Source organism: Convolutriloba macropyga, chromosome 3 (assembly GCF_964194025.1).
Source record: "Convolutriloba macropyga chromosome 3, txConMacr16.3, whole genome shotgun sequence".
Lineage (NCBI taxonomy): Eukaryota > Metazoa > Xenacoelomorpha > Acoela > Convolutidae > Convolutriloba > Convolutriloba macropyga.
The window spans coordinates 51,797,191-51,815,015 of record NC_134470.1 but is presented as its reverse complement, the minus strand read 5'-3'; positions in this window follow the sequence as shown (position 1 = coordinate 51,815,015).

Sequence of the window (17,825 nt, the reverse complement as noted above, 5' to 3'; positions counted from 1 at the left end):
GTGCAATCTAATATTGAGAGTTTTTCCGCCTCGGGGGTGGGGGGGGGGGGTTGCACCACATGTTACCGATAAGCGTTCAATTTCTGACTTGTATAAAGTACAATGAACTTATTAAGAACGACCAACGAACTCTTAACTACAAGCTGGAATATTAAGCAAAATGACTCACCAGAATCTTGGGTTGTTACATTATCGCTAAAACTGTTACGTATTTAATCAGGTTGAGTTTATTTGAAAAAGTTACTGAAAACCCGTAAAATTTTTTCCTTCTGTTTAATAAATTTGTAGGAGCGTTATCAAACCAAGAGAAAAACTTATGGTTTCTGACTTCTTATACATCTGCTTAATGGGCAATTTATTCTCTCAAATTTATTATTAATTCATTGAGGTCACCTGAAGCACAGTCAGTTAACGTTTGTACTTTTAGTTTGATTTTTACTTCAATAGCTTTTTAGAAAACGCAGTGTTGTCCTAAAATCAGTTCTGATGTTTGGAAAGATCGGTAATGTCAAATTTTTCAATATAACAATTGATGTTCATTGTGTAATACATGAACAATACGAATTCTTAAATCATCAAATATTCGCTTTGGTTCATTTATGCATTGGAGAAAGCAATCTTGGGATAGAACAGCATTATAATCATAGGCAGGTTCATTGTTTGTAAAACATTCTTATCAAAATCACACAAATTATACTTGGATAATTGTTAACAGGTCTAAATATTCATCAAATGAAACTAAAAATATGGTAATCTATTTATAAAAACTTATTCCTCACTCACTTCAAATGAAATACTTTGGTGGATATACATAGCAAATAAGTTACAATTTTAGGCTTTGTTTGAAATTATGAGATCATAGTCGGCCTAATCAAAGTGGCGTTATTGTTCATCTTTAGAGAACCAGGTCTCTAAAGGACATATAACACTTGATTTTGTTGCAACTTTTTTCATATATTCTATATCATAATTTTGTTTGCTGAGTGAACAGATATTCAAGTGAATCACATTGGCCTAAGAGCATCCATTTGGTATACTACGATGAAAAGATGCCTTGCCACTTGTTTCAGTCTTTGGTGCGTCCAACTTTAACAACCACGATTTAAGTCATTTTAAATTAGGGAATAGGGAATTATCCCATTCAAATACTCTAAACAAATCATCAAATACTTTTTTCGACTTACCATTTTAATACACAACATTATTTTTGTTCACCAACTTTGCAACGTATTGTTTTACCTTATCAAATACAATGCATTTCCCGAATAGGGGGATCATATTGTAATCAATTAATATCCTCTCGCCAGTGGTTTTTAGAGACTTCTTTTTGATCACAGTTTTGTGCTATGTTTGGCGGCGCACAAATTTTCCAGTTCTGGACTTTGAAATTTATCTTGTGGTTTGTAACTTGTTTTAGAAAAGAACACGTCGCGTTCGAATGGCAAAAGTTTCAAAATAAAATGGAGACGAAATTATAAGAAATCAGAGCTCAATTTAACTGTTTCTTCTCAAGAAAGCACCAGAAACTCGGCAGCTTTATATTGAAATGCCACTATATTGAACTTTTGCGTTCTGCCGAGAACAAAAGTTTCATGAACTGACAAACAATGGATGAAATTGTTTTGAGGCACAGACGGTGGAAATTTAAATTAGAAGGAGCGTAGATTAAAACTGTTTTACGGGCTCAAAAACTTCCAATCTGGGGTTCCAACCCCCGCCCGGTTTGGCAGCTTCGCATTCAAATCAGCTACTGTGGTTATTTTTTCTCTTTCTTATAATAGCGTTCACAAACTAACTGTATTTCAGAATAAAAACAGTTTCACTCGAAATTAGGAAGTAGTGTGCGAAAAAGTTACTAAATAGCACAAACAGTTTTCTTGAACAAAAGTGCCAAAGCGTTAGGCAATAACTTTCCATAAAAAAACAAACAAACACGGTTACAATAATTGCTTCAAACTTCGTACGAGAGCTATTAAAAAGTTAAAACGACAGTAGGATCTTACTGCTTAAAGCACCGCATCCTTTGATTGTTTAAAATCCTCTCTACTGCAATATATAAATTGCATAACAGTCATGCTTTGCGTAAGAAGGAAAAAAAACTGTAATCAATGATTTCTTTTCATCTTTGGACCTAAAAAGAAAAGCAAAAAAATGATAGAGGAGCTCATCAAGCCAATTCATTTTCTTTAAGAAATATTTGGTTGTACAAGTGCCAATTCAAAGGAAATCAAGATCAAAACATTTGACGCTTCTCCTAATGGAAAGTGAAGGGTATCTAGTAGTGCAAGAAACACTGGAGTAAAAAAAATGGACAAAAAGCTGCTTTCTCTGAAATATGTATCGATCACCAATGCAAAAAGAATAATACATTAAAACCTATAACTTGTATACAAATCAAAGGTGTAAACACCTATGCAGATGACTCTAGGGAGCAGACATAAAATGTTGCTGAGATTCAAGACTTAGTCAACAAAAAAGAAGAATGGTGTTCAATTTGGCTACCAAAGCTGCAAATGCCATTACAGGATCAGAAAACATTTATCGGGATTTGTGACTACATTATTGCAGGAAACAAAGCTAAGTACAGGACATACATGAGGAAGTGATTATGATTCTTCTTAATGTACAGTAATGGCAAAATAAAAGACGAGACGACTTGGAAGTAGTTGTAAATCTTTGGGTTTTGATTCTGCTTTTGAATTGTTTGAGTCCTATTTTAACTTTTTAAAACAGAAAACAGACGATGGTTTTTCTAAAGAATAGAAATCACGTCTGGGATTCTTCAATGAAGATGTTTGTGACAGCTCCCATTCATAATGTTTGTTAATGATATTTCAGAATTGCGCTTCGCTCGCGCCTTGTCAATTATTTTTGTATTGTAACTGTCACAATGTTTATCTAACTTTTCATCCAGTGACATTCAAAGAGACTCTTGCATCGCCGTTTCAGGTGAATGAATAACATCCTCACCCATAAAAATGCATGGTCTTTTTGTCTGGACAAGACAAAGAAGTTCAACAGATGACCACTGAGACACCTAGTGTCAATCGTGGACTTGTGAACTGTTACCATTGAGAATTGAACTTGGGACAAAAATAACATTCATTGCAATGTGAAAACCTCAGAATTCTCATAACTTTGAAACAAAAAGTTCCAAGGTGAGTTGCTGTCTCCAGGCGCAAATCTTATTTAAGTCGCTTGTCTAATCAATCGCCCAATTTAAATTTCCGTTGTGGAACTCTTCTGAAGTGTCCTACTAAAACTTAAAAGAAAATCAAATCTCCTTATTGTTAGTCGATGCTCTGTACCGGTCAGACCGGTTATGTTGACTGCATGTAGCTAAAACGATCAAATCTCATTGTCCTACAAATTAAAGTAAATGAGTTACTGCTTAAGATCCTGATATTAGTTTTGCGACATATCAAACTAGGACTCATCAAGCTAGCCGGTTTGATATAAAGAACGGAATTTAAAACACAGATGAGCATTTCATCCTATGATAAAAGAGCGCTGCTAACTTCCATTTACTAGGAAAGATAATACATTTTGAAATAACAGAAATATAACCATTTTGGAATAATATAAAATGTTTTAAAGAAAACTTGACTCGTTTGACGTCGAAATTTTGCAGTTTTTGAACGCTGTTAATTTTTTTGTTTATGTAAAATTACGGTTGCTATATGTTGTGGGCTTACTTGTAAAGACTCTTTCTTGTGCCAAATTTCTGCTCGACTTCAATATTTTCTGCATACGTGGTAAGTTTGCAGTACTTAAACTTTTTGTATGTTAATTAAAGGCAGAAAGCAATTCGAAATGTTATAATTTAGCTGTTTTTGTGACGGTTATTTGAGTTATACTATAAATTGCTTTTGGTTGCTCAATTGTTGTGACTGGACCCACCTTTGCAATTGAGCTTTGTCTGCTTCTTTCGCTCTGAGGTGACTAATGATCGGAATGAGTGTATAAATCTGAAATTGTGCCGAGGATGCTGGAAATTACTGCTATTATAATTTCCTCATCGCAGCTTTTTATGCGTTTTGCTTTTCGATTTGTTGGGCTTAAAAATAACCCACTAGTTCCACAACAGTGCCGGGGATATGTTCTCTCTGACAATCAAAGTGTAAAATTGATCTTTCTATCTCACGAATCTAATACTGTATTATTTATTAGAATGATAAAATGATTTCTTGGAATTGTAAAATTATAGCTAAAAAAATATTGTTTAAAATGTTCCACTGACGCTAATGTTTAAAGATGCTAGAGTTTTTTAATTCAGCCTTTTGTTTCTAACGCAGTACATAAGCCCGAACAAAATGCCATGCATTTGAGACGCTTTTCCAGATTGCCACTAAAATATGTGTTTTTTTGAAGTTTGAATTTTGTTGTTTGAAATTTTGAAAATGTGGTTGATGTGTTTTGTTCCAAATGTATTTTTTGTTTTTGCAAGTATGGAACAATGAGAATGACAGAGTTTCGCCAAGTTGGGAATATGAATTGGCTGAATTGATGTTCGAATCAAGCTTACTGATGAATTCAAAAAAGTGGTTTGAGATTTCATTCTTCCTAAAATTTTGGATTCCCATTTAAATGTTCATGACAATTGTCAGTTCCCTCTCGCATTTTCTGTTGAATGTCTCCGTTTAGCATATTTGCTATAGAAAAATACTAGCATAATATAGCATATAGCATAATAATTGCTCCTTTGCCTCCCATATATCAGATCTGTGAAACTTTTTTCAGATAACCGTAGAAACTTTCATTTGGTTCAACATTCTGCTGCTCACGCGTCGGAAGTGGACATCTATCGAAACTTCTTTTTCGATCCTTGACAAGTGTCTTGTTTAATAATTTCTACAGAACTTTGGTTGATGTCTCATCGAGATTGATTGCAGAAGTTCTCGAATTGAAAACTCAACAGTTCTCAGTGCGCAAAATAAGATACATCAGAGATGAAGCTTTTTGATCACAAGCTTCATAGGTTTTTGTCACCTCAAAGGTTGCCTACTGATTCCATTTGCTGACATTTGTTTCTGTACATTGTTTTAGCTTGTTCGTTTTGAACTAATCTATCTCTTTCTGATTGAGCTGCTGCTGTGCTTCTTCCACCTCAATCTCGCAAATGGGTTCCGCTGGTCCTGTCACCGTATTTTGCGGATCCGTCAGAAAATCAACCACAATTCCTTTGCGTGCAAATATCACAAGTTTTAAGTGAATGACGCATTGTTCCCACCTTAGTGGAGGTTCAAGTGTAGCATTTTGAGAATTGTTACCATTGAGAATTGAACTTGGGACAAAAATAACATTCATTGCAATGTGAAAACCTCAGAATTCTCATAACTTTGAAACAAAAAGTTCCAAGGTGAGTTGCTGTCTCCAGGCGCAAATCTTATTTAAGTCGCTTGTCTAATCAATCGCCCAATTTAAATTTCCGTTGTGGAACTCTTCTGAAGTGTCCTACTAAAACTTAAAAGAAAATCAAATCTCCTTATTGTTAGTCGATGCTCTGTACCGGTCAGACCGGTTATGTTGACTGCATGTAGCTAAAACGATCAAATCTCATTGTCCTACAAATTAAAGTAAATGAGTTACTGCTTAAGATCCTGATATTAGTTTTGCGACATATCAAACTAGGACTCATCAAGCTAGCCGGTTTGATATAAAGAACGGAATTTAAAACACAGATGAGCATTTCATCCTATGATAAAAGAGCGCTGCTAACTTCCATTTACTAGGAAAGATAATACATTTTGAAATAACAGAAATATAACCATTTTGGAATAATATAAAATGTTTTAAAGAAAACTTGACTCGTTTGACGTCGAAATTTTGCAGTTTTTGAACGCTGTTAATTTTTTTGTTTATGTAAAATTACGGTTGCTATATGTTGTGGGCTTACTTGTAAAGACTCTTTCTTGTGCCAAATTTCTGCTCGACTTCAATATTTTCTGCATACGTGGTAAGTTTGCAGTACTTAAACTTTTTGTATGTTAATTAAAGGCAGAAAGCAATTCGAAATGTTATAATTTAGCTGTTTTTGTGACGGTTATTTGAGTTATACTATAAATTGCTTTTGGTTGCTCAATTGTTGTGACTGGACCCACCTTTGCAATTGAGCTTTGTCTGCTTCTTTCGCTCTGAGGTGACTAATGATCGGAATGAGTGTATAAATCTGAAATTGTGCCGAGGATGCTGGAAATTACTGCTATTATAATTTCCTCATCGCAGCTTTTTATGCGTTTTGCTTTTCGATTTGTTGGGCTTAAAAATAACCCACTAGTTCCACAACAGTGCCGGGGATATGTTCTCTCTGACAATCAAAGTGTAAAATTGATCTTTCTATCTCACGAATCTAATACTGTATTATTTATTAGAATGATAAAATGATTTCTTGGAATTGTAAAATTATAGCTAAAAAAATATTGTTTAAAATGTTCCACTGACGCTAATGTTTAAAGATGCTAGAGTTTTTTAATTCAGCCTTTTGTTTCTAACGCAGTACATAAGCCCGAACAAAATGCCATGCATTTGAGACGCTTTTCCAGATTGCAACTAAAATATGTGTTTTTTTGAAGTTTGAATTTTGTTGTTTGAAATTTTGAAAATGTGGTTGATGTGTTTTGTTCCAAATGTATTTTTTGTTTTTGCAAGTATGGAACAATGAGAATGACAGAGTTTCGCCAAGTTGGGAATATGAATTGGCTGAATTGATGTTCGAATCAAGCTTACTGATGAATTCAAAAAAGTGGTTTGAGATTTCATTCTTCCTAAAATTTTGGATTCCCATTTAAATGTTCATGACAATTGTCAGTTCCCTCTCGCATTTTCTGTTGAATGTCTCCGTTTAGCATATTTGCTATAGAAAAATACTAGCATAATATAGCATATAGCATAATACTTGCTCCTTTGCCTCCCATATATCAGATCTGTGAAACCTTTTTCAGATAACCGTAGAAACTTTCATTTGGTTCAACATTCTGCTGCTCACGCGTCGGAAGTGGACATCTATCGAAACTTCTTTTTCGATCCTTGACAAGTGTCTTGTTTAATAATTTCTACAGAACTTTGGTTGATGTCTCATCGAGATTGATTGCAGAAGTTCTCGAATTGAAAACTCAACAGTTCTCAGTGCGCAAAATAAGATACATCAGAGATGAAGCTTTTTGATCACAAGCTTCATAGGTTTTTGTCACCTCAAAGGTTGCCTACTGATTCCATTTGCTGACATTTGTTTCTGTACATTGTTTTAGCTTGTTCGTTTTGAACTAATCTATCTCTTTCTGATTGAGCTGCTGCTGTGCTTCTTCCACCTCAATCTCGCAAATGGGTTCCGCTGGTCCTGTCACCGTATTTTGCGGATCCGTCAGAAAATCAACCACAATTCCTTTGCGTGCAAATATCACAAGTTTTAAGTGAATGACGCATTGTTCCCACCTTAGTGGAGGTTCAAGTGTAGCATTTTCCTAAAAATATCGAACACCGGAGGTGATTTTCATTGTCCCTGTTTGCTTACTGAACCATGTTGTGCCAAGTTTAGGACAAATACTAGTACTTCTGTGTAACAAGATCTGTAATTCGTCGTAAATTTTTCATTTGGTTTGATGCTGGTATGTTTAAACTTAAACGAGTTTAATATCCAAGGGTTATATTACAAGTCTATGTTAGCTAAGTACCAGACAGTCGATCTCATTTTTTTAATGATTTTTTGAAGTTCTATTTGGAATTTGTGGCAATGTGGGCATCTTATTGCCGGAGAAAAGTGAAAACTATTTTCAGATGTTCTTCTGTAATTCACGTACTGTTATAATATATCGTAAAGGAAATAATACTTGTTCTTCAGGCCAAAAATTTCTTATCTATTCGGTTTTGCAAATGAGCGAGAATATCAGTCAGGGAATAAGTTCCGGTTTCAAATCTATACGATTCAGCTTTGTCGGTTGTGATAATATTTAAGTTGAAGACTTTTGCGGTTTATTATTATTTAAGTTTTATTTAACTACAAGCCTATTTGAGATTCAAAGTTGCGAACTATACCGTATTGTGGAATCATTTATTATTTGAGAAATGAAATTGATATGCTTTTTAATATTAGGCATATGGTTCCTGTTTTGTTCAATTCACGGGTTTTATTCATTACTGTTAAATCTAAAGCTAATTGTAGAAACTGGTCATGTTTTACAGATATCACAGAAGAGGACATAAAAATTTGATATGGTTTTTGTACATAATTTTGATCGGTTTGTTAAATGTAGGGCGAATTTTAATAACTAGCCACGTTTTAGAGTTACTACGATGGTCAACTCTAAGAAACGTGCAGGTAAATTTACCTGAAAATTCAGCTAGGAAAAGACAAGCTACTAATTATTATTTTCAACCTGTTTTCCTGGAAAAATTTTGCTTTGAATTTATACATTTAAATCAAAAGAAGTTGCAGGTAATTTACCTGAATAAAGTGCAGGCAAGCGATTCCGGGGGAAATTGTGGAGGTAAACTTTACCTGCACAAGGCCTTACCTATCCTCATTTTCCTTGAAGATTCGCCAATAATTTTTCCTTTTTGGTGCTTCAGAGCAATTTTTTTAAAATAATTTTAGTTTTTACGATGTTTGCTTCTCTTTTTAATCAAACAATAAGATGTGGAAATGTTTTTGGAACTCGTCTCCTGATATATGATTTGGAATATTAACTTCAGGTAATTTCACATATCATTGTGTACCAAAGACAATACAATGCAGTAAATAGGTCGTTCACACAATGGTTGATGGCCGTCTGAAACAACCGGGAGTTTGATTTTTCATGTCCATTTGTTACATTCCTTTTTAATTTTAATAATTCGCAATGTTTCAATCGGTTGAATGAAGAATGCCTTTTTTGCCTTTCCAATTAGCCAAAACTACTTGAGAGCAGCAAGAAAAGATTTTTTGATTGAGCATACGCTTTTGAGTCCAGTATTATTGCGATATCTTTATGTCCATTGCGTATTCAATTTCTATACGGATGACTCAGAGACAATTGCAATGTAATTGTCGGTGGCGGCCAAGCAAGCCGATAGTCAAGCAAGTCGAATTTTGAAAATGAGGTCACGTAAGCCGAAAAATTTTGGAATACCCGTATTTTAAGGTGTCCCTGGCGGGCCGGTGGGCGCGCTTCGCCGCGATAACCGGCCCGCGGTTTCCGGATTACATCCCACAGCGGATGAAAGGCGGGCGCATTAACGATTTGACTTCAAGTAGAGTGAGCCAAAATTCGCATCTGCTGTTGTCTCTTGACACCTATCTCCATTTTTATGGCAATTGTCAACCAGCGATGCAGATCAGTCTGAGGCAATAATTCTCTTTTCGTATCGATCTCCAGTGTATCAGCAAAGGACACATCTCGAATGAGAGTTTCCTCTTCATTGCATAGTTGATAATAACCTACTTGATCAATTAACCTTCCATAGAAACGTTCACTTGACTCACACCGCACTTTGTTCTTGTGAAACAAACATATGGATCGAATGTCAGATATATGAGCCAAGCACTTTTTTATTACATTGAGTTCACGGCAATTCTCCACAAAGACTTCCTTGGACTATTATCACCTTTCGGAATTTGTTTTACAATTTATTTTGACTTAGACAATGGAAGCTCGCCTTTCGTGGTCCCACTGAGCTGACAATCCAATTGAAATTTCTACATTATGAGGTTCTGTTGGTATGTCCCCCGCATCCGGTGGCGCTTGTACAAGTACATTAAGGGTGGTATTCTGTTTCAATAGGAATGACATCTTGAAATGAATTTTTAATTTTTCCCTTTATAGCAGTGAGCCCGATTGGGCTTTCTCGAAAAGGTTCAATACCCAGAGAAGTCCTGGGTGTCCATGCACTGCTGCCTGCGCGAAATCGTATTGCCAATGTCAAAAAAACTTGCGCAATATCAAAATGTAGTTCAGGATTAAATAGTCGATTTAGCGGAGCCAAATGCTATAGCATTTGAATAAATCTCCTTCAGACTAGGCTGTTTACTCTAAAGTAAAACGAAGGTATTTGACAAGATTGAATTGCGTAACTCATTCTACAGTTACAAAGTATGAAAATGATTGTATCTGATCAACAAGATTACCAAATATAAAATATTTCATAAAGTGTGAAAAAATATTTCATAATGTGTGACCATTGGTTTAAGGGAAAGAGTGACTTGCTACGTGATTCACTAGTGTACGCATATCAACAAACAATGGGCATTCGAATTGAACCAAATGTATTCATAAATGGTTACTGCAGGGTTACCACTGATGACTGTTGACAACACAATATTTTACGTCTTCAAACGGAGCGGCAGCGGTTCACGGTGCTGCAACACTACGCTAATTCACAGATTGTTTTAGTTTCCCTTTTTCAAATTCTCACTAAAACTTCATTTTCTCAATTGTTTTCACATCTGGGTCTGTGATACCTATGGATATATAACTAGATATTGAAATTCATATCTGTACTAAATTATGATTACCCTCTATTTTATTATTTATATCATACATTCTGTAACAAAGGATATGATGACTTTTTAATATTCACCTATATATCTATTCCCGCTAGTCTACTAAATTATTTCATATATTGTTCACACTACTTATATTATACTAATCATAATCTTTCTTAATCTTCTGAATTCAAGTTGCCTTTGTAAACTCTCTTCAATTTCACTAATTAAAGTTAGCATGGATTCCCCTAGCGATTCCACTCTGTAAATTCAGCAAAGTTCACTTGGAAACGGATTTGCCCCGCGATTCCACTGTATGAAATAAGCAACGCATTCGCATCGCGAATACAATTCAAATAGCTAAGTTCTAAGCTATAAAATGGCGCAGTCAGCACTAAAAGACAGCAGCAAATCTCCACTAGGAATTCAACCCTTTTGGGAGAAAGCAACTCTAGAGCCCCCTCTTCGATGGTAAAACTGGAGAACACGACTCAAATTAGCAATTCTTGCTCGCGAAGGGATTGTGGTGGACTTTCTCCTTGCCGACCCTCCGGAGCATGTTGTTCTACTTCCTGAACCCGCTTATGAAGACGCTGTTGACAATCGTACAGCACAATCGGAACGAGAAAGACGCACTCGAAATGAACAAGCAAAGACAGCATGGAAGAACAACTGTCTACGCCTTGAAACTGTAGGCGTATTATGCTGAGACAAACACTGGAAAGTTTGTGATCTGAAAGAATTATCTTTGTTGTACTTGAGCCTTGGAACAGAAGGACCACGGGTCTCCAATTCAAAAAATTTGGCTGTCAATTTAGACGAAATTTCAACTAAAAATCTCTGGGATATCTTAAACAAAACTTCCATCCGTATTCACAATATAACATTTGATCGATATCTCCTCTTAACGCAAAAACAACAAAAAAGTGAACCAATTGAAAAATTCTACGGTCATCTTAAAGAACCCTCTGAAAACAGTGACTTGGGAAAAAAGGGGCATACTATCATTAGAGATGTGTTTATTGCAAACATGCAGAACAATGATATTCGAAATGAGCTTCTACATGAGACAGTGGAACCCGAAAAAAGCTTTAGCAATTGCAATAAACATTGAAATGGGCACTCTTAATTAACTCAAAATGAACGCAAGCAAATCCGAACTCAATTCCACAGTCAATCAAGTACAACGGATGCGCATCGCAAATGCTACTACCTATTCAAACATGAATTCCACTGCCTGGAAAAGGCCCACAACATGCCATTTTTGTGGACTTAGTTGGAGTTCTGAACATCAAAACAAATGCCCTGCACATGGGAAAAGATGCAATAATTGTGGTATTGAAAATCACTTCGCGAAAGTTTGTCGAAAACCTAAGGATTCTAATTCCTACCCAAAACTTAAACCACGTGTCAAAAACGTTGAAAAAGAAGATAGTCAAACTGATGATGTTAATCAAATTTCGGCTGATTATGACCTCGATCTAGAATCTAACTACTCATCGGATGAACACAATTGTGTTGCAGCAGTATCTTCAGCGGATTCTACAACTCTTATAGAAGCAATCAACCTTCCTGTGGTATTTGGAAAAACAACAACAAATGTTTTGGTGAATTCGGGAAGCGTTTGCACAATAATAAATGAGACCCTGGCAAACTCTATCATTTCCCAAGACACAAACTCCAAATGGATACACGAGGCGGCTCCTAAGCAATTGAAAACTTTCTCCAACGAACTCATTCAGACGCTTATCATAATCAAGACATCAATTCGAAATAACAATTGGTACGCAAATCCAATTGAAATTAAGTAGTGACAGATGGTCGTCGTTCACTATTGGGCAGAAATTTCTTCCCCTTCCTCGGACTTTCAATTCAACAATCTAATAGTCCAAATATAGTTAATCAGGTAGAACATGAAAATTGTGCAATCAAAAAATAGATTGCAACTGATTTTCCTGACCTAATCTCCAGAACTTGTAAGTCCAAGTTACATATAGTTAGTTCAAATTTTCATAAAAACTATACACCAACACACCAAAAAGGTTCCTTTAAATCTGTTAGACAAAATATCTGATTAATTAAAGAAATTATCAGATCAAGGACATATTGAAAAGCTAAGCGAATGCTCAGATCAAAATTTTATCGCTCCGATCGTCATCACTGTTAAGAAACACAAATCTGTCAAACTAGCTCTTGATTCAAAAGTTTTGAATAAAGCAATTCATAAAAACAGGTATCAAATGCCGAATATAGATAGTCCTATTGATTCTATTTCACAACACATCAATGACTCCAATGAAGGTGACAATGTTTATATTTCAACGATCGATTTAAAATATGCGTATAGCAAGCTAAAGTTACATCCAGATACTTCTCGTCATTGTAATTTTAATATCATTTGTGGCGACTCTACTGGTACGTACCGTTCTAAAACTGATTTTTACGGCCTTACAGATATGCCGGCAGAGTTTTGAAAAGCCATGGATTACACGTTAGTTGGTTTATCCAGTACATGCTGTTTTCTTGATGATATAATTGTAGTGACTAAAGGAAGCAAGGAATCGCACATCGAATACGTCTACAATTATTTAAGAAAACTTGATGCAGATAACCTCAGAATAAATTTGAGCAAATGTCATTTCGCAAAACACCAGATAAACTGGCTTGGTCATACATTCTCTCAAAAAGGTGTTGAGCCTATAGAATCAAAAGCAGCAGCTATAGCAGAAATCAAGGCCCTAAAAACATTGAAACACTTACGATACTTTCTTGCTAGTGTTCATCATTTAAGTAATCTTAATCCCAATTTGGAAAAAATTCATCACCCTCTTCGACCTTTGCTAAACAAAAATGAAAAATTTGTTTGGACTGAAAATCATCAAACTCATTTTGAACATATTGGAACTACAAATGCAAATGCTACGGAAAAAACTCGTTTTAATCCGACACTAGCCTCCAGACAAAATTTAGGCGCTGCACTAGAACAACGTGATTGTGAAGGGTGGAAAACTGTGGCTTTTGCATCCGGGCTTTCTTAATAGCAATGAAGAACGCTAAAGAATTAATGAATTAGAATTACTTGGTGTGGTTTGGGCCATCAAATATTTTAAATATTATCTTTTTGGCAAAAAATTTTTAGTCTTGACAGATCATAGAGCATTTTTTTCTATTTTGAAATCTCATCGATCAAATAAATCATACATTGGTCGATTAACAAGGTGGATTGATCGTCTATTACCCTTTGATTTTACTATAGACCATATTGGACTCATACGAGGACCCCTGGCACCCGTATGGGATTAGTTGATTATATTTCGCGCCAAACAAATCAATAAGCAAAGAGCATTACTCAATATGATGAGGAATTTACGGTAGCTACAATTTCCCGCATTTGCGACGCAATTACCACTCTATATAGTAATTTGCCTCAGATTCCATTCCAAAAGCAGCACAATAACCCAAAACGCAAATTACTTCTAAACAAGGCGCAAATCCACAACCGTCAATTTACTAAACACGACGCACATATTCCACCGTCCTCAAAAAACTCATTCATTAATAAAGCACGATCCAATATTTACAACTCAATATACATTTCCAGCTTCAATCGCCACGCAAATCACTTACTCAAAACTGGTACTACGGTGTGCTACAAGACGATGAGGCCAGGTGTAAGGAAGTCAGCTCTTACATTCACTCTTTTTGGAATGACCTCCACATAAAGTCAGGCTGCCTTTGCGTTGACGAACGGGTCGTGATTCTTCAACCAATTAAGGGCGCTGTAATTGAGTCACTTCATATGACACATCCCGGTAGTTGGTAGTTGGGGGATGATCTCGCTTTCCCAATATGCAGGGTGGCCATACATGCATAGAGAAATTTTGGCCAAAACCTCTGATTGTGTCCCATGTACAGAAATCGGTAAAAATCTCAAAACCTCTTATTCCTAAATCGAAATGGCATCCACATAAAGCATGTCAAGAACCTAACGAAGAAATCTAAATTGACTTTGGCGGTCCGATACTGAACGAAAAGTCAAATAAATTTATTTTCTCACTTGTATTGACCGTTATTCAAAATATACTACAGTTGAATTTTTCGAAAAAGCTAATGGTACTAATATGGTTAAATTTTTACGTGATTATGCATATAATCATAGTTTTTCACGAACAATACGTTTAGATCAAGCAGCGTGTCTAGTAGGAAAACAAGTCACAAACTATTGCAATGAAAATACAATTAACATCCTTGACGCTCCTGTAGGTGATCATAGAGTAATTGGAATAGTGGAGCAAATGATACAAACGATAAAAAGGCGGTTATCTTGTAAGCAAGTTGAACGCCAAGAAACCTTTTCTACTTCACCTATGATTAAATCGATTATTTCAGATCTACGTCTAACAAAACAGAAAACAACAAAGATCACTCCATTTGAAGCTCATTTTGGTCGTTCTGCGAATACTCCTTTGAAAAATAGTAGTACTGCTCCTTTAAGTCTAGATGTAACTTATAAAAAAATTACTAATTGCTATTTGGATGCTGATACTGATCCCGCAGAAGATTTCCTCGATGATGCTGGGTGGGTCAACCATGACAAAAGTGATATCGAAATTGAGAAGACGATGTGCAAAGCCCAACAAGATGCAGGCCGTCGATACGGTGATTCAACTAACAAGGAATCCCGCTTCATAATACATCCAAAATTGACCAACCCCATCCCCAGGGCAGAAGCATATCTAAACGTAAAACTAGCCCGCAAACTACCACACAAAACGCGGGCCAAGAAACAACTGGCTGGATTATATCAAGTTCTCAAGACCGGGGCATTCGTCACTAAGTCTTCGCGAACAAGAACAATAATCAACGAGCCCGGACAATCACCATTTAAAGTGAGAGACAGCAACAATGGGAAATTCGGGACTAAAGCAGAGCAGGCGACGAACTTGTGGAATTACGCACAACGTCGACCAGCCCGATTATGAACAAACTACTGAGACCAAGATTGCGAAACATAGAAACGATCTGAAAAAAACTTAAGCGGGGGAGACTAAAATTAGCCATAGACAACGTGACGCAACCTCAGTAGTGTCTTCAGTAAACTCCTATGTGACACGAGCACTAACAGTTAGAAAACCGTCCAAACCACAGCCTAAACGCCGTCAAACCACATCATCCTTGAATGAGCCTAGCGAACGAGCGCCGCAAGAACAGCCAGGCCTTTAGCAGCACCCGCTCAGCAGATACAAGGCAAAGGTCGGAAACGTAAACGACCACAATTTTACGGTTTTTCAGAAGCGCACATCTCACCAACAAGTTCGCAGGCATCATCCAGCTCTTCAAAAGCAAAGAAAGGATAGGCCAAGAAGACAGCTTCAAAAACTTCAACAACCGGAGAGTCTGTAGTCGCACTATTCCAACACGCAGAGCAAGACCCCATCTCATCTCCACCACGACCAGATATTCAAATCGAACAGGTGTCATCTCTTTATCCCCGAATTCGCTACTATGAATATGAACAGGAAAAAAAAAAGTCAAATTGGGAAGCTGAAAATGAGATTTAATGATTCAAAAACCATTAAAATTTTGCAAATTTTCATTGATTGTTGAACTTAATTTATTCATGCATTCGTTGCGCGAATCCATTTCTCGCTTCGTTTTCATTATTTAATTGTTGTATTTGCCTTTCAACTCCAGTTCAAAATATCAGTACCCATATCTGATGCTTTTGTGTTTAAAATAAACAGTGTGTATTTGCACTACAATTCCATATGAATTATGTCAATTCAACTATTCATTTTGTCATTCGTGGTGCTTCTCCATGTTAATCTAAATTCAACCCCTTTCACTCAATTTATTTAATTTGCATTAATTTGCACACTTTAACTTATTTGTGTTGATCTCTAAAAAATTGAAATATATTTCAATGTTTTCCTATCATGAGGGAAATGTGATACCTATGGATATATAACTAGATATCAAAATTCATATTTGTACTAAATTATGATTACCCTCTATTTTAATGTTTATATCATACATTCTGTAACAAAGGATATGATGACTTTTTGGTATTCACCTATATATCTATTCCCGCTAGTCTACTAAATTATTTCATATTTTGTTCACACTACTTATATTACACTAATCATATTCTTTCTTAATCTTCTGAATTCAAGTTGCCTTTGTAAATGCCCTTCAGTTTTCAATTTCACTAGCTAAAGTTAGCTTGGATTCGCCTAGCGACTCCACTCTGTAAATTTAGCAAAGTTCACTTAGAAACGGATTCGCCCCTCGATTCCACTGTATAAAATAATCAACGCATTCGCATCGCGAATACAATTCTAATAGCTAAGTTCTAAGCTATAACAGGGTCACAGGTTACTGCCACGTCTGTAGAGTTTTCCTAGATTAATTTTTAGTTGTAAAAAGTAAAATTTTACAGTTTTCTCAAAGCTACCAGCAACTTCAATGCATGCAACTTGTTCTGCTTTTGAGATGTTTTGGCATATAATTGTGGCTTTTTTATCCCGTTGCGAAAAAAATTTTAAATATATCTTACAAAAATCTAAAATTAGATGAAAAGTTAATCAGTTTAGATGGTCTATTCCGAGTCTGATAGCCATTCCTTTGCGAAATAATTGTTGATCGTTAACGTTGGGTACATCTTGTACATTGTTGGGAAAGGTATTAGTTGTACATGATTTGCTGCTGATTTCTATGGCATATCTTCATCGATTTCCAAATCCGTGTGCCGTAAAACAACTGTTTCTCCTAATGCCATACATCGAAATTCATTGTCAAGCTTATTTCTTGTGAGTATATTCCTGATGATCCATTTTTCCTAATGACCTCGAGATTTTGGCCTGGTCTTTGACAAATTTAGAAAACACTTCGCAAAATATTTGTTTTTAGTTACTTGCTATACATAAACAACTGGTCCAAATGATTTCCAAAAGAAAAGGTGTACTATTATAAACATAAACCAACTAACGTCGGATGAATTAATCGCTAACGACAGGCTGGGAGCAAGTTTATTCAGTGTTATAGCTTAAAAAATTTAGCTTAATAAAATCCCTCCAGGACAGCAGTCCGATATCCTCATTATTTGGCCTCAACCATGTCGTTGCTCAACGGCTTAATATCCCGTTTATATAAGCAACAAACGAGAGAAATCGAAATTACTCAAAATGAAGAAGTGAAGACTGAAAAAGTCACTTCAGAAGTCACAGACTGTTCTAGAAAAACCGCAAAATTTTTAGACCAACAAATTTACAATAATTGCTTCAAACTTTGTTTGAGAACAATTAAAAGCACCAACAGTAGCCACGTATCGGAAATCGAAAATGGTCAAACTAAGGAAAAAAATCTATTT